Consider the following 13,286-nt stretch of genomic DNA (forward strand, 5'->3'; position numbering starts at 1 on the left):
AACACATAGGCAACATCAGCCTTTCCCAGCTGGTCACTAATCCTACACACAGCGCAGGACACATGCTTGACCCGATCTTCACATCCAGCGACAGAGTGAAATACAGCCATGCCACATAACTCACCTAGATCGACCACACCATCATCCACTTCACCAATACAGGATCACACAATCATCCACTTCACCAATACAGGATCACTATGCATTGCCACCAAACCCCGCAATGTCTCCTTCTGCAGCTGGAACACAGTGACACAGACCCAATGGACAGACACCCCCAACACCACCTAGCCTGAATCTGCAGCCAACCTGGAACAGGCAGTCTTGAATTCCACCACCTAGGTCACCAACTTGGCCGACCTAGTCGTCCCCATTAATTCAGCCAAGACCTGCAGATCCACCAAACAAGCCAGCTGGTACACACCAGAACTTAGGACAATGAAATGCAGCTGAAAACAACTGGAGAGAAGATACAGCACCAGCAGAGACACCGTAGACCGAGCCACCTTTAAGTCAGCCCTCAACAAATACCATCAACACTTCAAGGGTGCAAAACATAACGACCTAGCAAACAGCATCAAAGCAAGTGGCAACCACACTAAGGAACTCTTCAGCATTGTCAGAGAGTTCTCCTGCCTACTGAGAATGCAATCTCCCCTTCAGGGGAACTCTGGGACGCACTAGCAAACCATTTCCACAAAACGATATCCACCATTTACAGGAACTTCAAGACCCAATCCACCGAATTCTATATCCTCCTCACTCCAAAGGACATCACCACCGACCATCCACTCACCACATGGGAAAAGCTCACTACACAGAACACCACAGCCATCATGAACTCCATCCACTCAGGAGCAGCCATTGACCCCTGTCCCCATTGCCTTTTTAACCTCGGAAGCATGGATATCAGCCGCCCTCTCATGCCCATTCTCAATGCATCCATCTCCACAACACGCAGAAGTCAGACATCTCCTCAAGAAACCCTCTGCTGACCCCAGTGAACTTCTGAACTACCGCCCCATCTCCCTGCTTCCTTTCCCCACCAACGTCCTCGAGAGGGCCATCAACCGGCAGTTCACCAAACACCTGGAGAGAAACAACATGCTTGATGCCTCTCAATCTGGTTTCCATGTCAACCACAGCAACTAGTCTGCCCTGATTGCCACCACTGATGACATCTGCATCCTCCTTCACATGGGAGAATCAGCAGCTCTGATCCTCTAACCTCTCCACAGCGTTCGACACCGCATCCCATTGCACACTCATTGAGAGACTGCACCACATAGGGATCCAGGAAGATACCCTCAGATGGATCACATCATTCCTCACAAGACAAACTCACGGAATCCGCCTACCTTCCGTCACCTCAGAATCTAAAAGCACCGTCTGCAGCGTCCCTCAACATTGAACCCTCATACCCACCCTCTTCAAAACCTACATGACACCTGTAGCCAACATCGTCAGAACCCATGATCTCAACATCATACCCTATGCTGACAACACCCAGCTCATCCTCTACTCTCAGCAGGCCCCATCACCACGAGGACAAACGTCAACAATTGCATGAAGAATGTCGTTGACTGGATGAAGACCAACTATCTGAAGCTCAACAATGACAAGACTGAAGTGCTGATCTTTAAGAACAACGCCTCCCCTTGGAATAACACCTGGTGGCCCGCTGAATTCAGACCCTCTCCCACACCAACAGACCGTGGCGACATCCTCAGCATCAACTTGGCCAGCAAACTCACCATGAAATGACAGATCAATGCAGTTACTTCTGCCTGCTTCCACACACTCTGCATGCTCTGAAGAATCTTCATATGGCTCCCCATCTGTTTGTAGAAAAAGGTCACTCAAGCCCTAGTCACCAGCCAGCTGGACTACGGCAACACACTGTACACAGGAACCACCACCCAACTCTTGAGGAGACTCCAGACAATACAGAACCCAGTGTCCTGACTCATCTTCGGTCACCCCGCTCCCACCTCTGGAACCTCCACGGGCTACCCGCCCAGAACAGATGCCAATTCAAGATGTTGACACATGCTTACAAAGCCCTTCAAAGCATACATCAACCACTGCCTGAACCTCCACCAACCCTCCAGGCACCTTCGCTCTGCCTCCCTCGCCTTTGCGCACACACCCCACATCCGGCAAAGCCATAATGGAGGCCATTCCTTCTCCTACCTCACCGTCAAGTCTTGGAACAGCCTTCCCCTGTCTTTTCGACTGAGCCTAGCATCCTAGCACCTGGATACATTCATAGGTGAATAGCAGCCCTCTGCAAATACTTATTGATTGATTGATTTATGTTACCTATTGTACATTAGGAAAATGTATGTTAATGATTGTGATGCTTCTATTTAACAGCCTTAAAGAAGCGAGAGTAATGAAACACATGTTAGCTGTGGCTGTCTTAATTAAATAATATCTACTGGATAGACATTTTAGCTATCATTTGCCTGTAATAATTGGGTGTTTTGAAACAAATAAAGATCTATCGGATCAAATAATGAAGTGTCATCTTCTATGAGGAGGAAATATTTTTATTAAAGAAGTCTAATTCCCATTTGGACAGAATCAGTGCTTAATTTGTAAAATGATGAGTGCCAGTGCCCAAACCTCTGCTCAGCAGCCAATGGCCAGTGCAGCTATATGTCAGGAGCGCCCAATACAAAGGCTGTGTATTCTTGAATTCTCTCATGCCACCTTAATTCACTACCAGACACTCCCTGCCCTCTTACCTCATTCTTGAGGTTCCTTCTTTCTCCCTTTATGACGGTTTCTCCGTCTTTTGCCTTTCTTTTCCCCCATCTTTCCACTTTGTTTATTTTTCCCTCTCTTTGTCTCAGTAAACATCAAATGGAAAAAAATAAGTGCTGGCTCCCAAAAAAGTCCCAGTGTCCCCCACCGGCAACCACCAACTCAAATTAAACCCTGGACATAACACTGGGTGGTTTACTGGTAATCTGAGAATTAAGTGCTGGGCGGGAAAGTTTGGTTTGTGAGCAGAAGCTCAACTATTTAAGGTGTTACTAAATACAATTAGACTTACCTAAAGCACCACCTTCTGGTGAGTTGAGAGGATGTAGGCATGTTCTATGAGAAGACATTCGAGCACAGTGTCTGGCCGTCAGGATGCAGAAAAGCACACAAACAGTGATACACTTCAACTTGCCTGTAGCTGAAACAGGGGCAATGTTGCCTCCTAGTTTAACAATTGTGTGTGTCTACTATAATGGTAAAGAGAGGGAAGTGTTTTTCAGTAGAACGAGGAGTTCAACATTACTGTGAGAACAGAAGTAATAACATTTGGCAATGTGGACAGCAAGGGTCCTTTACTTCCGGATTGAGGGCTAACCCAGCTCTATCATGCCTTTGACATGTCAATCTGGGTGTTAACATGCCCACCCTTCAACCAAATTGCATTGAATGAATCCCCTCATGGGTTTGGCTTTTCTGATGTATCCTTGAGTCCCTTGTGATGGCGTGTGCAGCATACAGTCAGGCCTGCGTGTGGCTAAAATAATACACAGCACGCCAATGTACATTTGAGGGTGGTCTGACCCAGACCACCAGTCTCCCCTTTTATTTAAAGCCCTCTGGCCTCCCGGCCAGAGGAAGTCCATTCCTGGCATCTGGGTCATGGTCACGACCCCACACGGGCATGACACTAGACCATGGCGTGCCATTACATCCCTATCCAACTTTATTCAAAAACGTAATAACGTAATCAAAATACAAAGTCTTTCAGTCTCTGGCTAGGCGGTGGATTGGGCCGTAGGTTGTACCTCTGGGTCTGGGAGTGGTGTTCTTCTGCTTGGGTCCCGGACTGGTCATCCTCTCGAGTGTATGGTGTATCCAATCTGCTTGTGGACTGGCTGAGCCATGGGCTTGGGGGTTCCGGACTATCTGACACAGGCCCCTGAAGTCGGTGTATCAGCTCTGGTTCTTCTGTTTGTGGTTCCTCAAATATTACTTTGCGAAACCAAGAGATGTTTCGGGACACTATCTCATCTCCTTTTTGCAATGTCACCATGGTGCCTGCTACTCTGATGACAATCCATACACTTGGCTCATATGGTGTGCGGAATTTCCAGCTGGGTTTCGGTCCTTGATGATTACCCAGTCACCGATTTGCAGGTACTGGGTCATTGCATGCCTCTTCCTGCTTGCTTGCACGGTCATTCGTCTCTTGTCGTCTCATTTGGTCCTACTCAGGATGAAATTGAGGTGGTTGCCATCCAGGATGGGTGGGTACAGTGTCTCTCCTTGCCCCTTTTAGCATAAGGGACCATGATGCTTGCGTCGTAGTACAATGGGGTGTTCCTCTATATTCACTTAGGAAACTGTGCAGGTTGAGTTCTTGGTTGCTTCCTTCCCGCATGGTAATACAGAGGACCTTGTTAAGCGTGTGCATGAAGCACTCGACATCCCCATTCGCTTGAGGCCACTGATGGCTAATTCTGCGGTCTTTGATCCCCAGGACCTTCAGAAATTCCTGGAATTCGGCCCCCTGAAATGGGGACCCTTTGTCCGTCTTGAATTCATCAGATAGCCCGAACATGGTGAAGGTTTTCTTGGGGACTGGGGCCACGTTACAGAAAGCGGTGGAGGGAATGACATCGATGATGGGGTATTTGGGATAACTGCATATCAGCACCAGCGTTATCCGTCCATTGGGGAAACTTCCTAATTCAAGACTGACTCTGGACCACCGCTTGGTGCACAGCTCCTCGGTTATGATTGGTGCCAGTGTTTCTGGGGTGCTGGTTAGCTGGCAGGCTGGACATTGCTTCACCAAATAGTCCACTTCTGTTTCTATATTCGGGAACCACACCTTCTCCCTCATCACGCTCGCATTTTGGTGGTTCCTTGGTGTCCTCTGTGTGTGAGTGTGGTGACTTGTTGTAAACTTGCTGGGATGACCAGGCAATACCCTCGCAGGATGAGGCCATCTGGGGTCAGACTAAGTTCGCCCCGGACTCTCCACAGTTTCGTCAACCTGTCTCTCTCGTTGTTTGCCCACCCATGGGGGTCCTTGAGAAAGTCTCTCCATGAATCACCACCCAGGGGTTGCTTTGCTCTAGCTAAGACTGTGTCCTCCGCGGTGGCTGTGGATGTTTCTTTTAGCTCGACGGTCTTTAGGCAGCTGCCACTTGTGAGGGCTCACACATGGGCTTCCGTCTCCTCCCTTTCTTCCGTGGGTCCTCCCACTTCCTCAGCCAGGTGCTGAGAATGGAAATCGACCGGGTTCTTCACTCCGGGATGGTACAACACTTCCATGCCATAGTGCTGAAGCTAGATGGCCCACCACTCTATCCATGGGGGTTGGTGCGGGGCTGTCCCCTTGAATAAAGGTACTAATGGTTGGTGGTCTGTGATTACTTTGAATGGCCTTCCACTGCGGTAGAAGTGGAAGTGTCCGCAAGCCCACTTATTGGCAGGGATTCCCTTTTTATTTGGCTGTAGCGTTGTTCCGAGGGCGTCAGAGCTCTGCTGGCGTAGGTGAGGGCGGCGCACTGACCAGGATTAACCTCTTGGGTTAGGACAGCTGCCAGGCATACAGGGCTGGCCTCGACTGTTAGTTCAGTTCTCTTCAGTGGGTTGAAGTAGGCCATGGTGGTTTCGCACAGCAGCACTTCTTTGAGTGGCTGGAAAACTTTGTCTTCGCAGTCACCCCACACCCATGGGATGTCAGATTTGGTTAGGGCTTGCAATGGTTCGGATAGAGTGGCGAGGCTAGGGATAAACTGCCACAGTACGTGGTCATGCCCAGGAAGCTGTGTTCCTCCACCTCCCGTCTTTGGAAAGGGAGCTTGCTTGATGGCCTCGGGCGTCCGTGGGTCAACTTGGATTCCTTGTTGGTATCCAATTAACTCTATTGGCGTCTGGAAAATGGAGCATTTCTCTTTGTGCAAGGTGAGGCCGTGATCTGACAATTGCTTGAGGGTGGCTCTTGAGTGTTGATGGTGTTCTTCGACTGTGGTTTAGTGTAGTAAGATGTTGTTGCTGACATTCATCACTCCCTGCAACCCTGGCAGTGTCTTGTGAATGGCATCTTGAAATACTTCTGTGACTGATGAGTTTGCAAAGCTCAGCCGTTTGTACCTCCTCAGCCCCAGGTGCATTGAGAAGGTGGTGATGTACCTACTCTCCTCTGCCGGGGCCAGAATATGTATTGTTATAGGCCCATTATGTTCATGGATGCTCCTGTCTATTACAGCTTTCACTGGGGATCCAGCTATCTCAATTACGCACGTGGGTTGGGGCCTCCGGTGCCTCTTTACGTCTTTTGTGAACAATATCAGGAACACCTCTTCCTCTTCAGGAGATGAATCGTCCACAACACCCTGTGTGGTCCAATAGCACCCGGAATGTGTTGTTGGGTCTTCTAGCAACAGTTGTTTAATGGTTCACGGTGTGGCACTCCTTCCTCTCGTGCTTTTCCCTCTTGCGCTGCTTCTGTAAACTGCTGCAAAATGATTTAATTTCCCACAGGAGGAGCATGTCTTTCTTTGGACTGGACACTCTTTTGGGTTTTGTTACTCCCACAGTAGTCGCTTTGGCCCCCTTGTTTGGTCAGGGGGGCTGCTTTGAACCTTCTCCTGGGCTGTTGCACTAGGACTGTGTCGGCACATTCCACTTTTACTACTGGGGTTTACTTGGGGTATTGTGTTAGGGCTAAGTCCATTTCAGCCGCTCGGGTCACAGAGAGGTTGTGCAATCGTGCCATAATTTCTATGTCATTCAGGCTGATGTTGGGTTGCCTCAGGATCAGGCCCCTTAGTGTCTTGTTCCTGCATCCTTGGATAATTTGGGCCCGATTTCCTTTGGTTGATCATACTCAGTGTAGGTGCTCGCAAGCTCTTGAGGCATGCATAGAATTGGTCCATTGACTCCACTTTCTCTCATGCATGCTTGGCTAAGTTTGAAACATTCAAAGTCTGGGTTCAGTTGTGGGTCAAAATGTGTGTTCAGTGCTCTGACTGCTGCATCGTAATCGCCGGCAGCTCCAGTGATAACAGTTTATATATCTCTTCCCCCCGAAGTGCAGAAGGAGCAACCACTTGACTGCTTATTTGTGTTCGTGGGTGGCCACAAAGTAGTTCTCTAATCTGCCAACCCAAATCCTCCAACAAGGGGACGCTATTGTGGGGTCTATGAGCTCGCTGAATGGCGGGAGAGTGCTGACCATGGTGAGCTGTTGCGGAGGATGTAGTGGGGTGGGTGCTGGCATGTGATGGTCAGCCATGGCACATGGAAAGCAGTTCTCAGTGCAATTGAACAATGGGCGTATGCAGCGTCATTTGGAGGCACCGCCAAGCTGGTAGTATGCAAATGGGTAAGTTGCACAGTACCTGGCAATGACGTCACCAGCTGATAGGATTATGAGCCATGCACACCCAGGCTCTTCCAGGGATGGTGCTGCAAACTACAGTGTAGAGGGTGAGGGAGGTACTCTGATCTGGGCAGCCCAGTCTCGCAGTGGAATATAAATGGTGCTGGTGTCAAGCCGGGATAGCGTCTCTGGTGCCTAGCACAAGCGTGTGGCTCGGTAGGCCGATGGAGTAATTTTGGGTGTGGCCGATGGGTAGGGCTCTTGTGTGGCACCTCGCACGTGCCATTTCAGGCCTCTGACGATGAAGGCGGGAGTAGCTGTAGACAGAGTCTACACACCGCCAGCATACAAGGGCAGCTTTGTGCCTCCTAGGTGGCTGCCGGAGGTGCGTTGACCCGCATTGCGTTCGGGAGGCATCGGTGTGATGCTGGGCAGCAGGTGGTTGGAGCACGTGACAGGCGCGGAGGTTCAGGCATCTGGCCATGCCAGAAGTGGTAGGGATAGAGGGCCCACCCTTGTCGCCAGTATGATGCCATGTGCAGCATACAGCCAGGCCAGCGCGAGGCTTGAATAACAAGCAGGACACCACTGTACATTTGGGGGTGGACTGACCCAGACCACCAGTCTCCCCTTTCATTGGAAGTCCATTTCCGGCAACCGGGTCACAGTCACGGTCACGACTCCACACGGGCATGACACTAGCCCGTGGCATACTATTAAATCCCTCGCACTGAAAATGAGGCGCTCCTTTCTCCACAACAGCAAACTATGGTGAGTGATTCATGAAGCGAAAAATAGAAATATATTTAATAATCAATGTGGGTAGCAAGATAATCTAACTCTGATATGAATACTTTGAACTTCTTAGAGTGTATGTATTCGAAACGCGGCATTTGCTGTACTGCACAGAATGGTGAGTCACTGACTAGTGGTCCAGGTGAACCCATCCCTCATCCACTTGTTGAATTCACGTTTTAAGCATATGGCACAAGGGGAATCCAGACCAAGGATTGATAGTACACTTGAAAAAAACTTCACCCTTGCTTTGTTCCAAGCTGATCTGCAGGGATTTTGTTTGTATCTTTCCTGTTTTTTAAATGGCCTGCTCATGTTTGAGCACTGTTGCTATTTTAGGTGAGGTGGCCCCCTCTGCAGCCAACAGCACAGCGATGCAGCCCTCTCACAAGCCAATACAACTGTAACAAACACTCCTTTTCATGCAATGCAAACGTACATATTCTGCCCAATCAAATAATGTACACAAGGAAACCAACATAGACCCTCTCCCGCTAATGCTTCTTGAGTATCTTTTTCTGGTGATCATATGAGGTTGGCAACAAAAGCAATGTCAAGCAGATCTAAAAGCAGATGTTTTTTACAGCCAGTTCTGAAGAGGCGCCCATGAACTACTTTAATACTTGTATGGTGTGCCAGTCAAGTGTGATGTCTTTCAGGAGTACAAGTAGTTCACAGTCTCCCTCAGAAAAACTGATAAAATAATGCAAACATTCAGCATTTTTCATCTCAAATTGGCTACAAACCTATTGGTTTCCTAGCCACTTCAGACGGATTGGGTGTGTCGTTTGTAAAGGCTTCTTGTCATTTTTTAAAGACACATTTAGGATCTTAACTTCTACCTTCCTTCTCTTTTTATATTCCCATCCTGGCCCTTCCACATACATTTTCAGTTGAAGATATGATTGTGAATTTGGTAGGAGGGGGAACATGGGGAAATCACAATCTGACCTCAAAGTTGGCCATAATATGTTAGAGGCTGCATTTAACGCAAGTGCTGCCAACCTGACGTGAGCCATCATGGTTACCGTTATGCAAGTGAAGGCTAACGTAATGCCAGGACTGACACACTGTGCTACTAAGAGCCACTTTAAGCCAAGCGTTATGAATATGCGCAATATGCAAAGAATAATTTCCTCATGTCAGGGCTCAAAAGTGCCCATAATGCTCTCAATATGTCATGGAGAGACTCTTTAAGCCAGCGCTACCATACCCACTACAGCAGCCAAAGTATGCCGAGAGCCACTCTATGCTACAATCAACATAATGTTTGAAATGCCTACAGCGTGATTAAGCAGGCCCATGTCTACAAAATACCACAGGGAAGAGGTGGCAGCTTATGCCAGTGCCAACTTAGGGGCATATTTATACTCCGTTTGCGCCGGAATTGCGTCGTTTTTTTTGACGCAATTTCGACGCAAAACTAACTCCATATTTATACTTTGGCGTTAGACGCGTCTAGCGCCAAAGTCCATGGAGTTTGCGTCATTTTTTTGCGTGGACACCTACTTTGCGTTAATGAGATGCAAGGTAGGCGTTCACGTCTAAAAAATCGACTCCGAGGCATGTGCGTCGGATTTATACTCACGGGAAAAATTCACGCCCGGGAGTGGGCGGGTCAAAAAAAATGACGTACGGCCGCTTTTGCGCCGTTTTTTAGCACCTGCAAAAGGCAGGCGTTAAGGGACCTGTGGGCTCTGAAGGAGCCCAGAGGTGCCCTCCCATGCCCCCAGGGACACCCCCTGTCACCCTTGCCCACCCCAGGAGGACACCCAAGGCTGGAGGGACCCATCCCAGGGACATTCAGGTAAGTTCAGGTAAGTATAATTTTTTTTTTTAAATTTTTTTTTTTGGGCATAGGGGGGGCCTGGTTTGTGCCCCCCTACATGCCACAATGCCCAATGACCATGCCCAGGGGACATAAGTCCCCTGGGCATGGCCATTGGGCAAGGGGGCATGACTCCTGTCTTTACTAAGACAGGAGTCATGTAAATGGCGTCTGGGCGTCGTTAAAAATGGCGCAAATCGGGTGGAGGCGATTTTTTTGCCTCAACCTGACTTGCCCCATTTTAAGACGCCCTAACGCCATTTTTCCCAACGCCGGCGCTGCCTGGTGTACGTGGTTTTTTTCCACGCACACCAGGCAGCGCCGGTCTGCTAGCGCCGGCTAACGCCATTCAATAAATACGGCGCCCGCATGGCGCTTCAGAATGGCGTTAGCCGGCGCTAAACTTTTTGACGCTAAACTGCGTTAGCGCAGTTTAGCGTCAAAAAGTATAAATACGGGCCTTAATTTCTAGAGTACTCACCCCAGTCTCTACCTGTGTAATGATACCTCAGTCGCCAAGTTTCTCTCTCAGTTTTGCCTCACTCATTCAATCACTTCGGTTCTTCACCACGGTTATGCCACATTATCTCTCACCTGAATCTCAATCTGCCTCTCTTATATTTCTATGTATCTATTCCCAGTCTATCTCCCTCAACTGAGTGGGTGCCACATTTCTCATCCTCCTATTTATGCTTCTCTTTGCTCACCTGAATCAGGCGTTCAAGTCATTACTCGTTTGGGGCACCTCTTGGCTTTATGGAGGAGCCAATCGTATTTCGTGGAGCCATGGGGCACAACTCACAGACACATATAGGTAACAGGACAACAAAAAATATGCTTTACTGCATCACTGAATGTGTTTAGCTCTTTCATAAAGCAAGGAAAATGGGAGCAACTGCATCTTTTTTATAAATAGATGGATAGAAAGATAGCTTTCACACCTACAGGCAATAACTAGAGATCTATCTAGATATACGACTTCACTTCTGCAAGTCTCCTAACAGAACTCGCCCTCCTTAGCCAGTCAGGGTTCACCATTAATCCAGTGGCGTAGCGTGGAGGGCGCAGGGGGGGGCCGGCCGCACCGGGCGCAACATCTTGGAAGAGACTCTAGTGCTAAAATCCACGGGTTAGGGGGCGCAAATTACTTGCCTTGCCCCGGGTTAGGGGGCGCAAATTACTTGCCTTGCCCCGGGTGCTGACAACCCACACTACGCCACTGCATTAATCCAACCATGATGAGTAGCTGGCCCGTATATGAAGCATGCCTCTTTGGTGGGTGAGGGCGCAGTGTTCCTTTCTCAATGAACCACAGTCCTTTCCATTATCAGCACAGTATTCTGAATTCACGATCACAAATACAAATCTGAATGTTCCCATTTTTTAGAACCCTGCCATATGCATGTGTTTATGTATTAAATTTGAAAGGGCATAAGGCAAGATGTACAACAGCGAGCTTTCTTTCTTGTTCTGATAGCAGAATAGGGTAGCCACATCACTTGTGCCATCACTAACACAGTTTCCATTTTTTGCAAAGTTTGTTTAAGAGTTGGCAGTGGTCTTCTGCACCACTAACTACTCCCCTATGTTTTTTTCTTACATTCACTATGATTTACCTTTTGCAAATGGCTTACCCCCTCAACTCAGGAATAATTTTACAATATTTTGATATTGGATTTCGGTTACAAAACATTGATGCATCTCCTACTGCGTCCGTATTTGGAAGGCATGCCTACAACACAGCCCTTCAAAATAGTGAATTGGTAGGAGATAACATGTCCATTTATGGAGTCGGTAAACTATTATCAATTCCCAAAATATGATTGTTACAGAGAAACAACCTATTTTGTAGTCAAAGACTCCGAATCAGAGTGTTTGAGACTTCAAATTAGGTTAATACATCTAGGTACTATATTATATATTGTTATTGATCAATAGTTTGGATCCTTGGACCTCTTAGACAATGCAGAACCCAGTAGGTGCACAGCATGATGGAAGATAAGGTAATTGCAGGAATCCCCTTACATGTGCCCAGTACCAGAGTATATTTGTATGTGGCATGCATCTATTATTTTTCATAGTTGGGTCAAGGAGAGTTGATCTCAAGCCCCCACGCCTATTTCATAAGGTATTACACTGATATGCATTTGACTGCCTCGTGCGGATGCTGTTTCCATGCAGGGCCAGCTCTAGGGTGGTGTGGCCGCATCGGGTGCTGACCTGGATTGGGGGCCCTGACCTCGGGGGGGAACACTGTGTTTAGAAATAAGGTATGAAACTTGGGATTTAAAAGCACCTGATGGAAAGTTCCTTGTGCGTTCATCCTTCGGGAAGCAATTAAAATGTCAAGATAATGCTTGTGATTGATGCTCCTGCTAGAGGGAGAGAGGGATCGGAGTTTTGTCTAGACTCGCCATAAAGTAGTGTAGAGGGTTAATATGCCTACTACAAAGAACAGAACTATATTTTATGTGGGTAGCTAAATGGATTAGTAAAGCCAGCCTTTACAAGAGCTTTAAATCAAATGAATGTATGTGAAAAGGGGACTACGGAGAGATGAGGGGCACATTTGCCGGATAGTGGTGAGGGAATCCGAGGAGGTGGTCATGGAGTGGGATGCCAAAAAAGCATCTTGCAGAGGGCGCCACCAGCGCTAAAGCCGGCCCTGCTTCCATGTCACTGAACACAAGCCTAGGTTTGGCTTCACAACAGCAACTTGACTGCATACTTTACGATGTGGTGAAGCCGCGGAATTTAAAAGGTTTTCGTTCTCTCATTGCTCCACTCCCTGGAACGTATCTCTGCACCTCTACTTAGTGATGGACTTTAGAAGACATCATAAAAGAAAGGCTGTGAGATTCACCGTTTCCTATACACATCTGGATTAGTATACTTAACCATTGATTTCCCCTCCCCCCGCTGCAATGTCACCTTCAAAATTACTTCTGAAAGTAAGGGGAAAGTCTAAGAACAGAGGGCTTCACAAAGAGTAAAGACACGATTTTGCATGTTTACATTTTATTCAGCCAGCAGCTTCTCGCTGAATGAACGTTAGTGTTATACTAAAAGAAATAAAAAATAAAATAAATATGCTTTAATTGCAAGGTTTATTATTGTATCACATCCAGTGAAAAATAATGCCTGTTGGTTTTTGTATAACACTGCAACCCGAGGTTTCACATGGTTGTCTCCACTATTAGGAATACCTCAAAAATGTTTTAAGTCCATATTCAGGGTAACTTGCTTCAACAATAAACAGTCTTCCAGTTGGTCTTTTGCACCAAATTCGAGGCACTACTGTGACAAGCTCTACAG

This window comes from Pleurodeles waltl, chromosome 4_1 (assembly GCF_031143425.1).
Source record: "Pleurodeles waltl isolate 20211129_DDA chromosome 4_1, aPleWal1.hap1.20221129, whole genome shotgun sequence".
NCBI lineage: Eukaryota > Metazoa > Chordata > Amphibia > Caudata > Salamandridae > Pleurodeles > Pleurodeles waltl.